Source organism: Rhinatrema bivittatum, chromosome 1 (assembly GCF_901001135.1).
Source record: "Rhinatrema bivittatum chromosome 1, aRhiBiv1.1, whole genome shotgun sequence".
NCBI classification, from domain to species: domain Eukaryota; kingdom Metazoa; phylum Chordata; class Amphibia; order Gymnophiona; family Rhinatrematidae; genus Rhinatrema; species Rhinatrema bivittatum.
Window position 1 is genome coordinate 349,146,104 of NC_042615.1, and position 16,537 is coordinate 349,162,640.

The following is a 16,537-nucleotide window of genomic DNA, read 5'->3' on the forward strand; positions in this document are numbered from 1 at the left end:
AAGAAGTTTTTTTTTTAATTTTTGGGGCCTCCGACTTAGTATACAGAAAAGCAGTTTTTTCTGCTTTTCTGTACACTTGCCCAGTGCTGCTGAAATTAATGCCTGGCTTTGGCAGGTGTTAATTTCTGAGAGTAAAATGTGCGGCTTTGCCACACATTTTACTTTCTGTATTTTGGGTGAGTAACTAATAGACTCATCAACATGCATTTGCATGTGATGAGCGCTATTAGTTTCGGGGGGTTGTCCACACATTTTCCACGCGCTGTTACCCCTTATACTGTAAGGGGTAATAGCGTGGCCAAACGGGGGCTAAATGGCCGAGCGCACAGTTCTGTATCGGCCTGTTTGTCGGGTAACAGAAACATGAATGGGGGAATGGGATTTGATGTTGCTTTAAGTATGAGAATTTCTACAACTCATCTGCCCAAAGAGAACCAGAAAAGAAGACAACGGGGGCAGGCAGGGTAAGCCAACTGACCCTTGTCTGCTATCATCAGCTGTGTTACTATGCAGTGGTTACAAAGATTACAATCTGAAAATTAGCATCTTAGGCTAACAGCATCCACGTGCTGGCAGCGTAAAAAGCATAACTGCGAAAGAGAAGGAACAAAGATGGAGAATATGGTGACGGGGTCAATAATAAACTTTAGCTGATAGAAATATTTCATGGGAAAGATTATAAATGTCTGCCCTCCAGATCAACAGACTTCCTTCCCAGAAATGGAAAACATTTTATATTAGAATGAGTCATCCTGACCTGTGGATCTTTATCACATGTAATTATCATCTAATGCAGCAATGACTCTCAATTTGAGTCTGAGTTCATGACAAATTGGCCTGTGTAATATTTGTATAATTAGTTTTAAAGTTTAAATTACATACAGTATAGTGATATCTAGATAAAATACTGTACTCTTTCCTTTCAGCTATAAATAGCTGATAGGTCCAGGGCAGAGTTCCATAGACAAGGTCAAGCCACGTCAAGAAGTTTTACCTCCACCAGAGCTTTTCCTACAAATGCCATTCACACTCTGCTCATGCTCTTGTGTGGGGAGAGATTACAATATATGACGTCTGTGCTTCCTTCTGTTTTGTTATATTCTGTTCTGAAAGAGTTAGCAGAAGCTCAAACAGAGGACACTTGTGTGTTTCTGCTGCAAAATGACTCAGTTGTGGAAATCGAAAAATGTTTCTGGTTGGAATTTCTAGTTCTTGGGATAAAAGCTATAAAAATATTGAAAACAAACTAAAGGAAAACCACTGGCTGTAAAGGAATTACCCATTTTTCATATATATATATATTTGATTTATATATCTGAACTTCTAAACCCAGAGTGGAGCACAGTAAGATAAACAGTGCAAAGAATACATAATAAAATGAAGAGTATAAATTAAAAGACAAGATACATCACAATCCAAGGTGCTTTGCCTCCACTAACGAGCTCTGCATTACTGAGAAGCTGTTAAAATCAGTGTATTTGTTGTTATGTTTTCAACATTTAGTATTGTAAATTTGTTTGTATGTGCTCTTGGATAATATTTGAGTGTTTTATTTTGTACATCGCTTAGGCTGCAAGTGTTAAGCGATAAATACATTTTAATAAATGAAATATAAGTACTAAGCCGTCCAAATAATTGCTAACAGACTCTCACCTATATGACTGCAAATCCAGGTAGACATAATTATTTGTAAGGTGATATTTCTCATCCCCAAGACCACAACTATCGCTAACCAAACAATGGCTAGCAGGTTACTAGAGCAGTGGTTCCCAACCTTTTTTGTGTTGGAGCACACCTGGCACAGGGTTCAGTACACTGTGGCACAACACCACTGTCACCATTATCATTTTCCTTTCTCTTTCTTCTACCCTGCAAGCATCATCATCACCTTCCTTCTCCGCCCATCCCCAGCACCATCACGTTATCCTCTTTTCCCTCTCCCTTACTCTCCAGCATCATAATCACCTCTTCCCTCTCCTCTGACTTCATCATCTTCCCTTTCCTCTTGCCCAACTCCTGGCACCATCACCTTCCCTCTCCCTCCAGCTTTCCTCCCCATCTACCTCCCAACATCATCACCCTCCTTCTCCCTCCACCTCTTCTGCACAACCCCTGCCTGTCCAACTCCCTCCACATAGCCTCTACACCCAGCCGATCATCAGCTTCCCTCTCCCTTACTTCCTGGCATCATCATCATCTTCCTTCTACCTCCACCCCCCTCCCTCCTTGGCATCATCATCATCACCTTCCCTCTCCCCTGGCATCATCATCATCCATCTCCTTCCACCCCTTGGCATTATCATCATCACCTGCCCCCTCCTTCCACCTCTCCTGCAAAGTTAGCCAGATAAGTTTATCTGGCTAATTTGCCAGCTGGCCAACAGCTGAACATGGTCCTCATAGGGCCTACATACCTTTGGGGTAGATTTTTTAAAAATACGTGTGCGCGCGCACACAGATGGACGCTCAGTTTTATACCATACGTGCACCAGAGCGCACATGTTATAAAACCGCGGGCAGCGTGCACAAGGGGGGGCAGAGTTAAGGAAAAATCGCGCGGCGATGCATCGTCAGGTTTCCCCAGTTCCCTCCCAGTCTGGCTCCAATTAAGGAGCATGTGATCCCCCGGCACAGCAGCAAATGGCCGCTGAACCGGGCACCTCCAGCCCCGCCCCCTGGACCACCCCTCCCTGCCCCCCAGACTGCCCCTTTGCCGAGGCCCGGCTCTTGGGCACGTACAGGGGTTATGCCCGTGACCGGGCCCCTTTTAAATTTTATTTATTTATTTATTTAAGATTTTTATATACTGGCATTCATGAAGAAATCACATCATGCCGGTTTACATATAAACAGGGGTGTACAAAAAACAACTAAATAACCTAGAGGTGTAGAAGGAGGCAGTTACAAATAACAAGGGAGATAGAACTGGGAGATGCGCGCAACCCCTGTTTTCTGCACATGTAGGCCATTTAAAATCAGGCCTTAAATGTGTAAAGTTTTCTAACTCATTCTGACTTTATTTGGGCACAAATGGAAAAACATCTAGAGCTCAGAAAAGAAACATTAGCTTTGGCAGACAGCTGATCCATAGACATGAGAGAATGTCAGCCAGTGGGAAATAAAATAGCATTGAGAAGCTAACTATATTTGAAGGGGGAGGGAGTCCAAATGTCTCTTATTTTCTTTGGTCTTTTTCTTGACCAAATGAGATTAGAAATAATTCTATTGAAAGACCAAAGCTTTGAGTAAAAGTATTCATTTCTGTGAGAGATGCATGACCTATGTAGAGGGAACTTTGTTGTCAGTTATTCTATTTTCCTGGGAATTTATCAGTGTTTAGTTTAATGACAAAAAATGGGAGAAAAACCAGCGGAAAACAAGGAGTCATTTTCTTTTGCTGATTTTTTTTCCTCCGATTTTTGTTTGCTATAATGAATGTTGATAAATTTAGGAGAAAAATAAAATAAACACTGAAAATGAAGGTCCCTACCTATGTACTCCTCATCATAAAAAAGCATCTCGAAATGAAACTGATACCTCACAACCTCCCTAAGAAATATGAAATCGCTCTATTTGACTCAGAATTCCTACAATTATGTCTAGTATACTGCTCTCCAAAACTTCTAGACAACGAGATCTCCCCACTCTTAGAATTCTTAATAACAAACATTAGCAGGAAAAAAACCAATGATATTACTCGGGGCTTCAACCTCCACACAGATGCAAACCCCAGATCACAAAACTGCCAAACCCTGCTCGACATGCTGTCCAGCCTAAATCTGAACCAACTAGTTAACAACCCCACTCATAAAGCAGGTCACACTTTAGACCTGATCTTCACCAACAACTTTTTCTCAGACACATCAATATCATCCAAACCAGTCCCCTGGTCCGACCACTACCTTTTACAATGCAGGACCCAAGTAACAACCAACAACATGACAAGAACAAATGAACCACTATCATTCAACTACAGACCACCCTTCCAGCCCAACTTACTCCAACAATAACTAGGAAAACAACTAGCAAATCTGGACCTCTCCAATATAAACAACGCTACTCAATCCTAGCTCCACCTTACAGAACAAACTGCAAATAACATAAACCCCGTGAAATCGAAAATGATTAAAAAAAACAATCCATGGTTCGACTCTCACCTGAGATCAATGAAATCCAACCTGAGGAAGATGGAAAAAGAATGGCAAAAATCCAATTGCCCAATAACCCTACAAAGATACCGCTCGCAACTCGCCTCCTACAAAAAAATGACTCTGAACACCAAACGTGACTACTATAGTCAAAAGATAAAAACTCAACAAATAACTCCAACTCCCTCTTTAACATTGTAAGAAACCTCATAGACGAGAACAATAACAACACCTCCACATCCGATACAAATAATTTAAGTCAAGAACTTGCCAAGAACAAAATAAGCAAAATTTCTGGCACCTTCAACAAATCCTCGATCACAGAAGAACTTTTTAACACAACAACCCAATTTTGACCCAATTTCAAATACTGAAACTGAAAAAATGCTAAGAAAAATAAACCCAGCTCGTCATGATCTTGATATAATCCCAACCTGAGAGCTAAAGGAAATGGCACACATTATTGCCCCAACCATAGCTGCAATTATAAACAAATCACTAGAAGAAGGTGAGCTACCAACTAAATTAAAAATCGCAACAATCACTCCAATATTAAAAAAAAAGAACCTTGATCCTGATGATTTGAATAATTACCGTCCTATCTCTAACCTTCCCTTACTCGCAAAGATGACAGAGAAAGCAGCACTGATTAGAGATGTGAATCGTGTCCTCGATTGTCTTAACGATCGATTTCGGCTGGGAGGGGGAGGGAATCGTATTGTTGCCGTTTGGGTGTGTAAACTATCGTGAAAAATCGTTAAAATCGTGAGCCGGCACACTAAACCCCCCTAAAACCCACCCCGAACCTTTAAATTAAATCCCCCACCCTCCCGAACCCCCCCCCAAATGCTTTAAATTACCTGGGGATCCGGCGGTGGTCCAGAACGGCGGCGGTCCGGAACGGCCCCCTCAATAGAATCGTGTTGTCTTCAGCCGGCGCCATTTTTCAAAATGGCCGCCGCAAAATGGCGGCGGCCATAGACAAAAACGATTCGACGCAGGAGGTCGTTCCGGACCCCCGCTGGACTTTTGGCAAGTCTTGTGGGGGTCAGGAGGCCCCCCCAAGCTGGCCAAAATTTTCCTGGGAGTCCAGCGGGGTTCCGGGAGCGATTTCTTGCCGCGAATCGTTTTCGTACGGAAAATGGCGCCGGCAGGAGATCGACTGCAGGGGTCGTTCAGCGGGGGTCGGGAACCCCCGCAGAACGACCTCCTGCAGTCGATCTCCTGCCGGCGCCATTTTCCGTACGAAAACGATTCGCGGCAAGAAATCGCTCCCGGAACCCCGCTGGACTCCCAGGAAAATTTTGGCCAGCTTGGGGGGGCCTCCTGACCCCCACAAGACTTGCCAAAAGTCCAGCGGGGGTCCGGAACGACCTCCTGCGTCGAATCATTTTTGTCTATGGCCGCCGCCATTTTGCGGCGGCCATTTTGAAAAATGGCGCCGGCTGAAGACAACACAATTCTATTGAGGGGGCCATTCCGGACCGCCGCCGTTCTGGACCACCACCGGATCCCCAGGTAATTTAAAGCATGGGGGGGGGGGGTTCGGGAGGGTGGGGGATTTAATTTAAAGGGTCAGGGGTGGGTTTTAGGGGGTTTTAGTGTGCCGGTTTTCCTGCCCTCCCCCTTCCCCCGATTTACGATTTTTTAACGATAAATCGGGGGAATTGGTATTGTATCGTGGCCCTAACGATTTTTTGACGATTTAAAATATATCGGACGATATTTTAAATCGTCAAAAAACGATTCACATCCCTAGCACTGATACAACTTAATGAACACTTAGAGAACAACAAAATTCTACATCCCTCACAACATGGTTTCAGGAAAAACCGCAGCACAGAAACACTGCTTCTCAATTTATCAAACAAAATAATAAGAGGCTTCAGGAAACTACAAATCGGTTAGCCTGACTTCAGTGCCAAGAAAAATAGTGGAAAGTGTTCTAAACATCAAAATCACAGAACATATAGAAAGACATGGTTTAATGGAACAAAGTCAACATGACTTTACCCAAGGGAAGTCTTGCCTTACAAATCTGCTTCACTTTTTTGAAGGGTTAATAAACGTGGATAAAGGTGAACCGGTAGATGTAGTGTATTTGGATTTTCAGAAGGTGTTTGACAAAGTTCCTCATGAGAGGCTTCTAGGAAATCTAAAAAGTCATGGGATAGGTAGCGATGTCCTTTCATGGATTGCAAACTGGTTAAAAGACAGGAAACAGAGAGGAGGATTAAATGGACAATTTTCTCAGTGGAGGGGAGTGGGCAGTGTTGTGCCTCAGGGATCTGTACTGGGACCCATGCTTTTCAATATATTTATAAATGATCTGGAAAGGAATACGACGCGTGGAGTAATCAAATTTGCAGATGATACAAAATTATTCAGAGTAGTTAAATAACAAGCGGATTGTGATAAATTGCCAGAGGACCTTGTAAGACTGGAAAATGGCAGATGAAATGTAATGTGGATAAGTGCAAGGTGATGCATATAGGGAAAAATAACCCATGCTATAGTTACACGATGTTAGGTTCCATATTAGAAGCTACCACCCAAGAAAGAGATCTAGGCGTCATAGTGGATAACACATTGAAATCGACGGCTCAGTGTGCTACGGCAGTCAAAAAAGCAAACAGAATGTTGGGAATTATTCGAAAGGGAATGGTGAATAAAATGGAATATGTCATAATACCTCTGTATCGCTTCATGGTAAGACCACACCTTGAATACTGTGTACAATTCTGGTTACTGCGTCTCAAAAAAGATATAATTGTGATGGAGAAGGTACAGAGAAGAGTGACCAAAATGATATAAAGGGGATGGAACAGCTGCCCTATGAGGAAAGACTAAAGAGGTTAGGACTTTTCAGCTTAGAGAAGACATGGCTGAGGGGGGGATATGATAGAGGTGTTTAAAATTATGAGAGGTCTATAATGGGTAAATGTGAATTGGTTATTTACTCTTTCATATAATAGAAAGACTAGGGGGCACTCCATGAAGTTAGCATGTAGCACATTTAAAACTAGTCTGAGAAAGTTATTTTTCACTCAATGCACAATTAAACTCTGGAATTTGTTGCCAGAGGATGTGGTTAGTGCAGTTAGTGTAGCTAGGTTTAAAAAAAGTTTGGATAAGTTCTTGGAGGAGAAGTCCATTACCTGCTATTAATCAAGTTGACTTAGAAAATAGTCCATGCTATTAGTAGCATCAGTGGCATGGGATAGACTTAGTTTTTGGGAACTTGCCTGGATTGGCCACTGTTGTGACAGGATGCTGGGCTTGATGGACCCTTGGTCTGATCCAGTATGGCATGTTCTTATGTTCTTAGGTTTTAAATGCCAGATTCCTTAATATTGAAACCTGTGTAATAAGTTACAGCATGGATTTGAGAATAATTCTGAATCTAAGAATAATCCATGATAACAGGAAGGAGAATGCACAGTTGGTATGGAAAAGAGATAGAATTTTGACTGTGCTTACAATTCTGTGACAGCACAGTGAGAACAAATTCAGCATAAGAGACTTGTCCCTAGCAGAGCATTCAAAAGGGGCACTTACAAACTCCAAGTGGTCCTTATATTCTCATCTAAAGCAGCAGTAAAAACAAAGTGACTGAGTGTGCCAGATTTGTGAGTAGAAAGGAAAGTTGTGAGTGGGGAGTTCCTTTATTTCTCTCACATTAATTCCCAAATTTCCTCTGTGCTCTAGTGAGAATAAGGAAATTTAATTATTGGGTTGTTTTTTTTTTAATACAAAAGTAGCTAACCAAATTCCAACAAGCCTTCTGGACATTCATTAGGGAACTCCTGTCTAGTACATCTTCAGAAGATAAGTGGGGACAGAGTACTGGAGGAACATTCTCTATTATTTTAATTAAAGCTTAGATAGGTCCAGAAGCAAGCTAGGAGACAACACTCCCCACACAGACCTTGGAGAAGGAGTCCATTCACCTACTTTAACTACACCCGCTGCCAGCATTTCACCAATCCAGCAGATCAACATCGCTAGAGGAGACGAGGCTCGATTTTCACCATCTTGTGTCAACAGCTATGTTTTCACACATAAGAACACAAGAAATTGCCATGCTGGGTCAGACCAAGGGTCCATCAAGCCCAGCATCTGTTTCCAACAGAGGCCAAACCAGGCCACAAGAACCTGGCAATTACCCAAACACTAAGAAGATCCCATGCTACTAATGCAATTAATAGCAGTGGCTATTCCTAAGTAAACTTGATTAATAGCCGTTAATGGACTTCTCCTTCAAGAACTTATCCAAACCTTTTTTGAACCTAGCTACACTAACTGCACACACTTCATAGTCTAGCTAGACTGCAACACTGTCAACATTACAGAGAAAGAGAGAGAGACATAATGTTTAAAAACAGGGCCAGACATAAGTAACTGTGTTAATAAAATAAATAAAGCGTATATTACAGGTGAACCCAAGACATGAAAACATTTAAAAGAGCCTGCGAGAAAGAGAAAAGAAAAACTGAAAACATGTACAGACAGATAAACAAAGGTATACACTTTGTTTTTATCTACCTGGAATTCCATCTGAAATAGGGTCACCAACTGGCTCCAGATTTTCAGGACAGTTTGATCCAGTTTTACCCCACTGCATGCTAGGACTTATTTTGATTTCTCTAATTCATTCCGTAAGAAAAGCAAGACTATAAGTACCTGCATGCAGGGGAGTAAAACCAGGACTGGATCAACCTGTCCTGAAAATCTGAAGCCAGTCGGCAACCCTAATCTGAAATCAGTGTTCAGCTGCACCTAACACAAAAACTCATCCTTAAGAACATAAGATATGTCATACTGGGTCAGACCAAGGGTCCATCAAGCCCAGCATCCTGTTTCCAACAGTGGCCAATCCAAGTCACAAATACTGGCAAGTAGCCAAACATTAGATAGATCTCAAGCTACTATTGCTTATTAATTACCATCATAGCAGTTTATGGATTTATCCTCTAGGAACTTATCTAAACCTTTCTTTAAACCCAGTTACATTTACTGCTGTAACCACATCCTATGGCAATGAATTCCAGAACTTAACTATGCACTGAGTGAAAAAGAATTTTCTTCGATTTGTTTTAAATGAGCTACTTGCTAACTTCATAGTGCCCTCTGGTCCTTCTATTATCTGAGAGAGTGAATAACCGATTTACATTAATTTGTTCAAGTCCTTTCATGATTTTGTAGACCTCTATCATATGCCCCCTCAGTCGTCTCTTCTCCAAACTGAATAGCCCTAACCTCTTTAGCCTTTCCTCACAGGGCAGCCATTCCATGCCCCTTATTTTGGTCACCCTTCTCTGCACTTTCTCCAGTGCAGCTATTTCCTTTTTGAGATGCGGTGACCAGAACTGCACACAGTATTCAAGGTGCGGTCTCACCATGTAGCAATACAGAGGTATTATGACATCCTCTGTTCTATTTTCCATTCCCTTCTTAATAATTCCTAATATTCTGTTAGCTTTTTTGATTGCCACAGCACACTGGGCCGACAATTTCAATGTATTATCCACTATGACACCTAGATCTCTTTCCTGGGTGGTAACTCCTAAGATAGAACCTAACATTGTGTAACTACAACATGGGTTATTTTTCCCTATATATATATATATCACTCTGCACTTGTCCACATTAAATTTTTTCTGCCATTTGGAAGTCCAATCTTCCAGTCTCGCAAGATCCTCCTGCAATTCATCACAATCCGCTTGAGATTTAACTACTCTGTATAATTTTGTCATCTGCAAATTTGATCACCTTACTCATTGTATCCCTTTCCAGATCATTTATAAATATATTAAAAAGCACTGGTCTAAGTACAGATCCCTGAGGCACTCCACTGTTTACCTTTTTCCACTGTGAAAACAGATCATTTAATCCGACTCTCTGTTTCCTATCTTTTAACCAGCTTGCAATCCACATAAGGACATCACCTCCTATCCCATGACTTTTTAGTTTTCTTAGAAGCCTCTCATGTGGGACTTTGTCGAACGCCTTCTGAAAATCCATATACACTACATCTACTTCCTAATGCTTCTTTAAGAAATGTTCCTGTTCTAAGTAAACTATCACAGAATATGTTAAAACTGTACTTATTTGATTGGTTATATGATAGTGGAAAGAATCAGTCAGGTCTATATTGTTATCTATATCAACAAAGAGAAAAGTTGTAAATGTTGATGCTGAAACTGTTGATGCAAATTTGTTGATACTTCTGCCAATATTTTCAGGGTGTTAAGAAAAATAAAACTGACTACCTAAAGTTATATTTAAAACGGAATTGTAATCCATCAGATTATTGCTTTCAAGACTCTGTCTTCTCGCTCTATTCTTGGGAGACTGCCTGGGTGGGTTCAGTCCGTTATTTCGTTTGAGAAAACCCAGCCGGAAGAAGAGCAGCTTTTTTTTCTCTACCAGTCCTTACTTTGCATAACATCTTACACTGACTCACTCCCTGCCCACAGAAAGCCCATTATTTACTATCGCCACGTGCCACTGAAGCAGGAGAGTCATTACCCCAAAGAGTCTGATTGGTTAGATGCACCGTCAAACGGAAGGCCATTGGTTTAATTCCATGGAGATCTCAGTAGCTACATGGGGCAGAAGTGGGTTCAGATATGTAGTAAGGAGTGGAAATGCTGAAGTATGCCAAAATCCTAAACCTAAGAACCTTTTCTAGGAATGCCTGGGGTTCTAAACAAAGTGGCAAGGAGCATATCCTGTAATTAGCTACAGCAGCTTTTGGGTATTTAGCATGGTCTCCATCCGTTCATTTATGGTACAAATGATGTGTGACTAAGTGCACAGAAAAAAAAATTGCCCTTTTTAATCATCGGTGGATGTTTTTACATTTTTTTTAAATAAAGTTTTGTTCCAGTGCACACAATTGCTCTTGTTTTGCCCCAGGTGGTTTTCCTTTTAAATATACAGGCTACACCAATGTTTTCAATTAATAGATCTGGAACAGTTTTCCCACTGGGGCAAAACTTTAACAAATACCCATGTGCCCTCTGGCTGGAGAAACTGATTCTTTTGCAGGAAAGTCTTGTTTACAGCACCTGTCATGGGCTACTGGAGACAATTTGCAGAACAAAAAGATAACTGCAAACTTTCCCTTGCCCTGCCATGATTTGGGCTACAAAAATCCAATGGTCAGCTTCTTCAGGGCCTGTGCTTCCATTAAGCAAACTAGGTAGTCGCCTACGGAGCCAACATTTTCGAGGCAGCAAAATCCAGCCAGTGTAGAGCTCAGAGAGATGCTCTGTCAGAAGCAGTGCCACCAAAGAAGGGAGTGCAGTACTGGAGCTGCCACCAACAGGAAGTTAGGGAAGGGGGTTCACCTAGGGCACCGAATGCTCTCTTGCACAGACCCTGAGCATTTTTTTGTTAGGGCCTAACCTAATCAAAATCTGTGTTGGTGTATCTGCAGATTCAGCTATTTTAAAGCAGTGCTAACTAGATTCTTTAATATATTGACTTGCCTGTAGCTTTTCTCTTTTGTCTGACTCCAACATCTCCTTGTCTTTTCTGTTACAGTATATTTTGTTTATTGTATTTTTATCCTTTATTTTAAATAAACCATTTTGATTACCTTTTTTTTGCATCCCTGGGTTTAAATATCTTTTCTCTAAGACCACTCTAGGCTATTTTTGTGCTGGATTCACGTTTTACACATATCAGAGCGAAACCTATAGGAACTTCCAATAAGGATCAGCACATCGGTGCCTCAATTTCCTTGGATAAATAAACTGGGGTAGTGGAGATTTCCCATATTTTTAACACTAATCTATCTTTAAAAAATTAAACATCAAAATGATGAAAGGATTTTCATGACTTTAGCTACTAACAAAAATCCTAAAAAATATATTTTTTATGAATACTGTTGCTTTAACTATATAGTATATTTGTCTGAGAGGGTAGTTTGTATCAGTTAAAGGATATACTTACTAGGACTGTATTTCCTCTCACCTCTGTCTCTCTCTAAGAGTCACAACATTTATAGGGAGGTTTCAAGGTGTCCCATACTACTCTAATGGATGGGCAATCTAAAAGGTTAGTGTCTCACATTCATTTTCTGGGGGTCATTGCATGGGGTCAGCTTCTAAAGGAGAAATAAGACTATTTAATATTATCCAAGTACAGTTGGATAATCTGAGGCACAAAGAGCTGTAATATTTTGTCCAAGGTCACAGTGTCATTTGGAGAGTATGGTGCTAGCTTTCATTGCACACCTTTGTCCTCAAATGGCAGTTCGGAGTTCAATGTCTTTGGTACTTCATGTTTTAAATATTTCACTCCACAAGTTGGTCAGTAACCAGTCTGGAAATGCAAGTGGTAAATCAAATCTGCACAACTGCATTAAACCTACTGTCATACAGAACAGAACTCATGCATTGACAAGGCACAGAGTCAGTCAACAGCACAGTTAAGGACATGCAACAGACAGGCTTTTCTTTAAGGCAGGTTTGGGGAGCCTCTGATCCTCAAGGGTCACAAACCCTCATGTTTTCAGGCTATCCCTAATGAATATGCATGAGATAGATTTGCATGCACATGGCATCCCTGCTTAAAGGAAATCAAAACTCAAGTCCTGACAGAGCCAGTCGCCTGCCATTCTGTATAGCTTGCCAAATCTTACAGCAAGAGTCAGTGCACCTTGAGCTTGTCTAATTAGTGAGGATGGCACAAACTTTTCTTCACACACACACACACACACACACACACACACACACACACACACACTCTCAACCCAGGCAAGCTCCCATTCACACACACGCACACACACACACACACACACACACACACACACACACACACTCTCTCTCTCAACTCAGGCAAATTCCCATTCATACAAACACAAACACACAACCCAGGTAAGTTCCCATTCTCACATACATACATGTACACAATCCAGGCAGGTTCCCATTCACACAAATACACACATATAACCCAGGAAAGCTCTCATTTACACAAACACAGCACACACACACATAACCCAGGAAGGCTCCCATTTATTCAAACACAGCACGCACACACACACACACACACATACAACCCAGGAAGGCTCCCATTTACTCAAACACAACAAACACACACACAGCCCAGGCAGGCAGGCTCCCATTCACACAAACACAGACACACCATGCTTCCGTTCCTCTTTTTACAGGACTCCCCGCCTCGCTCAAAAGTTCTGCAGCTACTCCTGCTTTTTTTTCTCCTCTTCTGACCAGTTCTGCTGCAGGATAAACCCCCTACAAGCTTAAATAGGCCTGAAAGCAATTCTGTCTACCCTGCTGATACAGCCCCTTCCATTCTCTGCAGCCAACACCAGCGGCACAGACCAGGAACTGGCTAGATCAAAACAAGCTGCTCAGAGGTGTCCTGCAATGCTGCTCTGTGCAGCTATGGCTTTGGGGAAGCTCAGGGAAATCTAATCTAAAAAAAAAAATGCTGGCTTCGGTGGCAGATGGAAGAGGGGGAGGAGCATGTTCTCCAAGGTATTTTTCCACTGTGACGCTGCACTTCTACTAACTGTCTCAAGCTCCACTCTCAGTACATCGGCCAAGCAGGTCTCGGGAGGTTGAAGATGAGGCTGCCATGAATCTGCTTGCCTCCACTGCCGCTCCCCCTGGGTGTGCCGCCCTGTGCAAATGCACGGTATGCACATCCGGTTGCACCGGCCCTGTAAACTGGATTACTACTAACTGTCTCAAAAAACAAACTAAATCTATCGCCTGCTCCTCGTGCATGCAAAGTCTGACTGACCAATCCAGGCAAGCCTCTTTGGAGATGCCAGCAAAGTGATGGACAGCAAATTACTGGATCCTAGCCTAGGGCTTAAGCTAGGGACAATTTAGCTGGTGAGGACCTAAAGGGTCCCTATAACTGACTTGTGCTGGCAAATTCTTTACGTAAGTGAATGGGCTGCATCACATTTTTCAGAGATGGGTTGATATTTAGCTGAGAATCTAAGGGGAAGTTGTACAATCCGATTGTTTTTGAAAACCTTTTTAGAATGCAATCTTTTTAATGCAAAAATCCATTTTCTAACCCCCACTAAGTCTCCAATAGCACATGGACTGGAAATGGTATACCAATAAGAAGAAAGGCCCCTGTATGTCCACCCAGGTTGCTTCCCACCACTTTTGGATTGAAAAAAATATGGTCTCATCTCGAACACATTTCGTTTTCATGAAAGACAAAGCCTCGAGCATAAAGGTTGAGAAGTGTAACATTAGACAAAGCATGTTTTATTGCATGTCAAACAACTTTCTGAAGTCCTTGTTATTGCATAATAAAACAAGGACATCAAGGAAGAGAAGGATTTATTTATAACTCTTTTGATAAAGTATCTAGCCAGCTTGTTATGATCATTGCCGTGTAGTTAGGTTAGCTGATGCTACTCCGAGCAACCAATAAAAGTCATGGGAAAGCTTCAGTAGGCGTGAAATGCAGTAACAATACATTATCTGTAACTCAAAGTCACCCACTTCTCTTCGCCTGGAAGAAGCCAGCAGCCAACCCATCCCGCACTGCACAGCACAGGTTGTATGAATTCTCTATTGACAATCTTAAGTGTGCTCATCAGCATTTGGTAGGGGACAGGTCGCCTCTCCCCCATATCGCAGTAAAATGACCACTCAGAGCAATTCCAAATTTTATTTAGTCATATTTTTGAACAGGGAGAAGAGAGAATGAAAAAAAAAAAAAGGATCACAAAAGTAAAAAAAAAACCAAACAACTAAAAAAACAAAGTTAAATTAGTATGATTCTATTTTACATGGATGCTTAGTTCATGTTCTTGCAAATCTCAGACTCACTCTTTCCACTGATTTATAGGAGAAAAGTCACCTATCCTGTTGCCATGATTTAAAATTGGGGGGGGGAGGGTACCAGTGATTACTGGTCAGGTATCTACAGTTTCATCAAGATCCGACTGAAAAACCTTTTGCAGTGGTGCTCATCAACAGGGATGTGGCAAAATTCAATAGAGCACGGGAAGAAATGGGCAGAGTTGACCTCCATTTTAGAGAATTGCTCCCTTATAAGGTTTAAAAATTCTATTTACTTTCAGCTGTTTGCAGTCAAACTGATTCTCGGCCTCGCTAGCAAGGTTTCTGCTACTGCTCTTTGGCCTCTATTCTGCCAACATCAGATATGCATAAGAAACAATGTGCAAAAAGAAACGTGAGGGACGGTGCTAAATATCCTTAACCAGCTTTTTATTTGATGTACATGAGAATAAAAAAATACCAAGGGCCAATTCTCTCCACATCTCACAGCCATTTACATGGCTTGGAAATGATGTAAAATGGAGGTCTTTCTTTTTCATTTTAAATGCCATTTATGGAGTATTTTTGATCAGTCATGTCAGCCAAGAGAAAAAAAAAAGGTACCAATCTCTATTGTATGGCTTATACATATTTTTATATAAAGCTCCCTATGCAGAAAACCCTTCTATTAAGCACCCAGGGAACATTATATGCTTAGGGCCCATTTGGCTAAATTCTTGTGCTTGTGCCACATAATAGTGAAAACCCATACAGAACGGGGTATGTTTGTTCTTTATTTACAATACCTATTTATTGCAGGATTAGGGAATAAAGCTAAGTTGTTCTCAGATTGAAAAAATAGGAACCAGGGAAGAACACAAGCTATTCCTTAAATATAAAATACAGACGTTCTCTTGACCAAAAGCTATTTTGTGGCAGCTGCTGTGTGGAGCAGTGGCATTAAAGGAGATGCAAACACATTGGATGCTCTGGATTCTATGTCTACATGTTGTGGAGCCAGCAAGGCAGGCCTGGACCTAGGGCAGCAGAAACCTGGAAGGGCAGCAGGCTGACTGAAGGTTTCCTGCTTTTCAGTTGTGCTGAATCTCACTCAGCAGAGAACAGCCCTCTCCTTCCTGATCCTTTTGGGGAGACTAGGAGTGGCTGAATATAGATCATCGGAGGGTGGGAAAAGAGGCTGCGGGATGAGGGTGTGTATGTGTGTGTGTGTCAGATTGGGCGGGATGTTAGAGAGGGGGCTGCAAGGAGGAACAGGACTGGGCATGGTAGGGACCCCTCCCCCCTCGATCTTGGATTCTGTGGCCCAGATCCTGGAACCTCCCTTCCTTCCTCTCCCTTCTCTCCATATCCTGAAACCCACTCCCCAACCCTTCTTACTCCCTTCTCCCCTTCCTCTATCCAAGATTCTTCCTCTCTCTCTCTCTCTCCTCTTACCCATCACAGGTTCCTAATTTTCCTCATCCCGAGTCCTTTCCTTTTTCACACTCCTTCCCCTTTCTCCTCACCCTATTCCTGACCCACCTCCCTTCCCCTCCCTCCATCCCTGCCTCCTCTCTGTACCGATACTTGAGATCACTTTTC

General features: G+C 41.9%; 1 protein-coding gene across 1 annotated transcript in view; it reads left to right on the forward strand.

The window, feature by feature from the left end:
- Positions 1-14,638: 14,638 nt before the first annotated feature.
- PLAC8 (placenta associated 8) overlaps positions 14,639-16,537 on the forward strand; it is a 40,002-nt gene continuing 38,103 nt past the window's right edge. The window contains exon 1 of the mRNA XM_029599584.1: positions 14,639-14,708. The gene's annotated coding sequence lies outside the window, so the exon portion shown is untranslated. The remainder of the gene's footprint in view (positions 14,709-16,537) is intronic.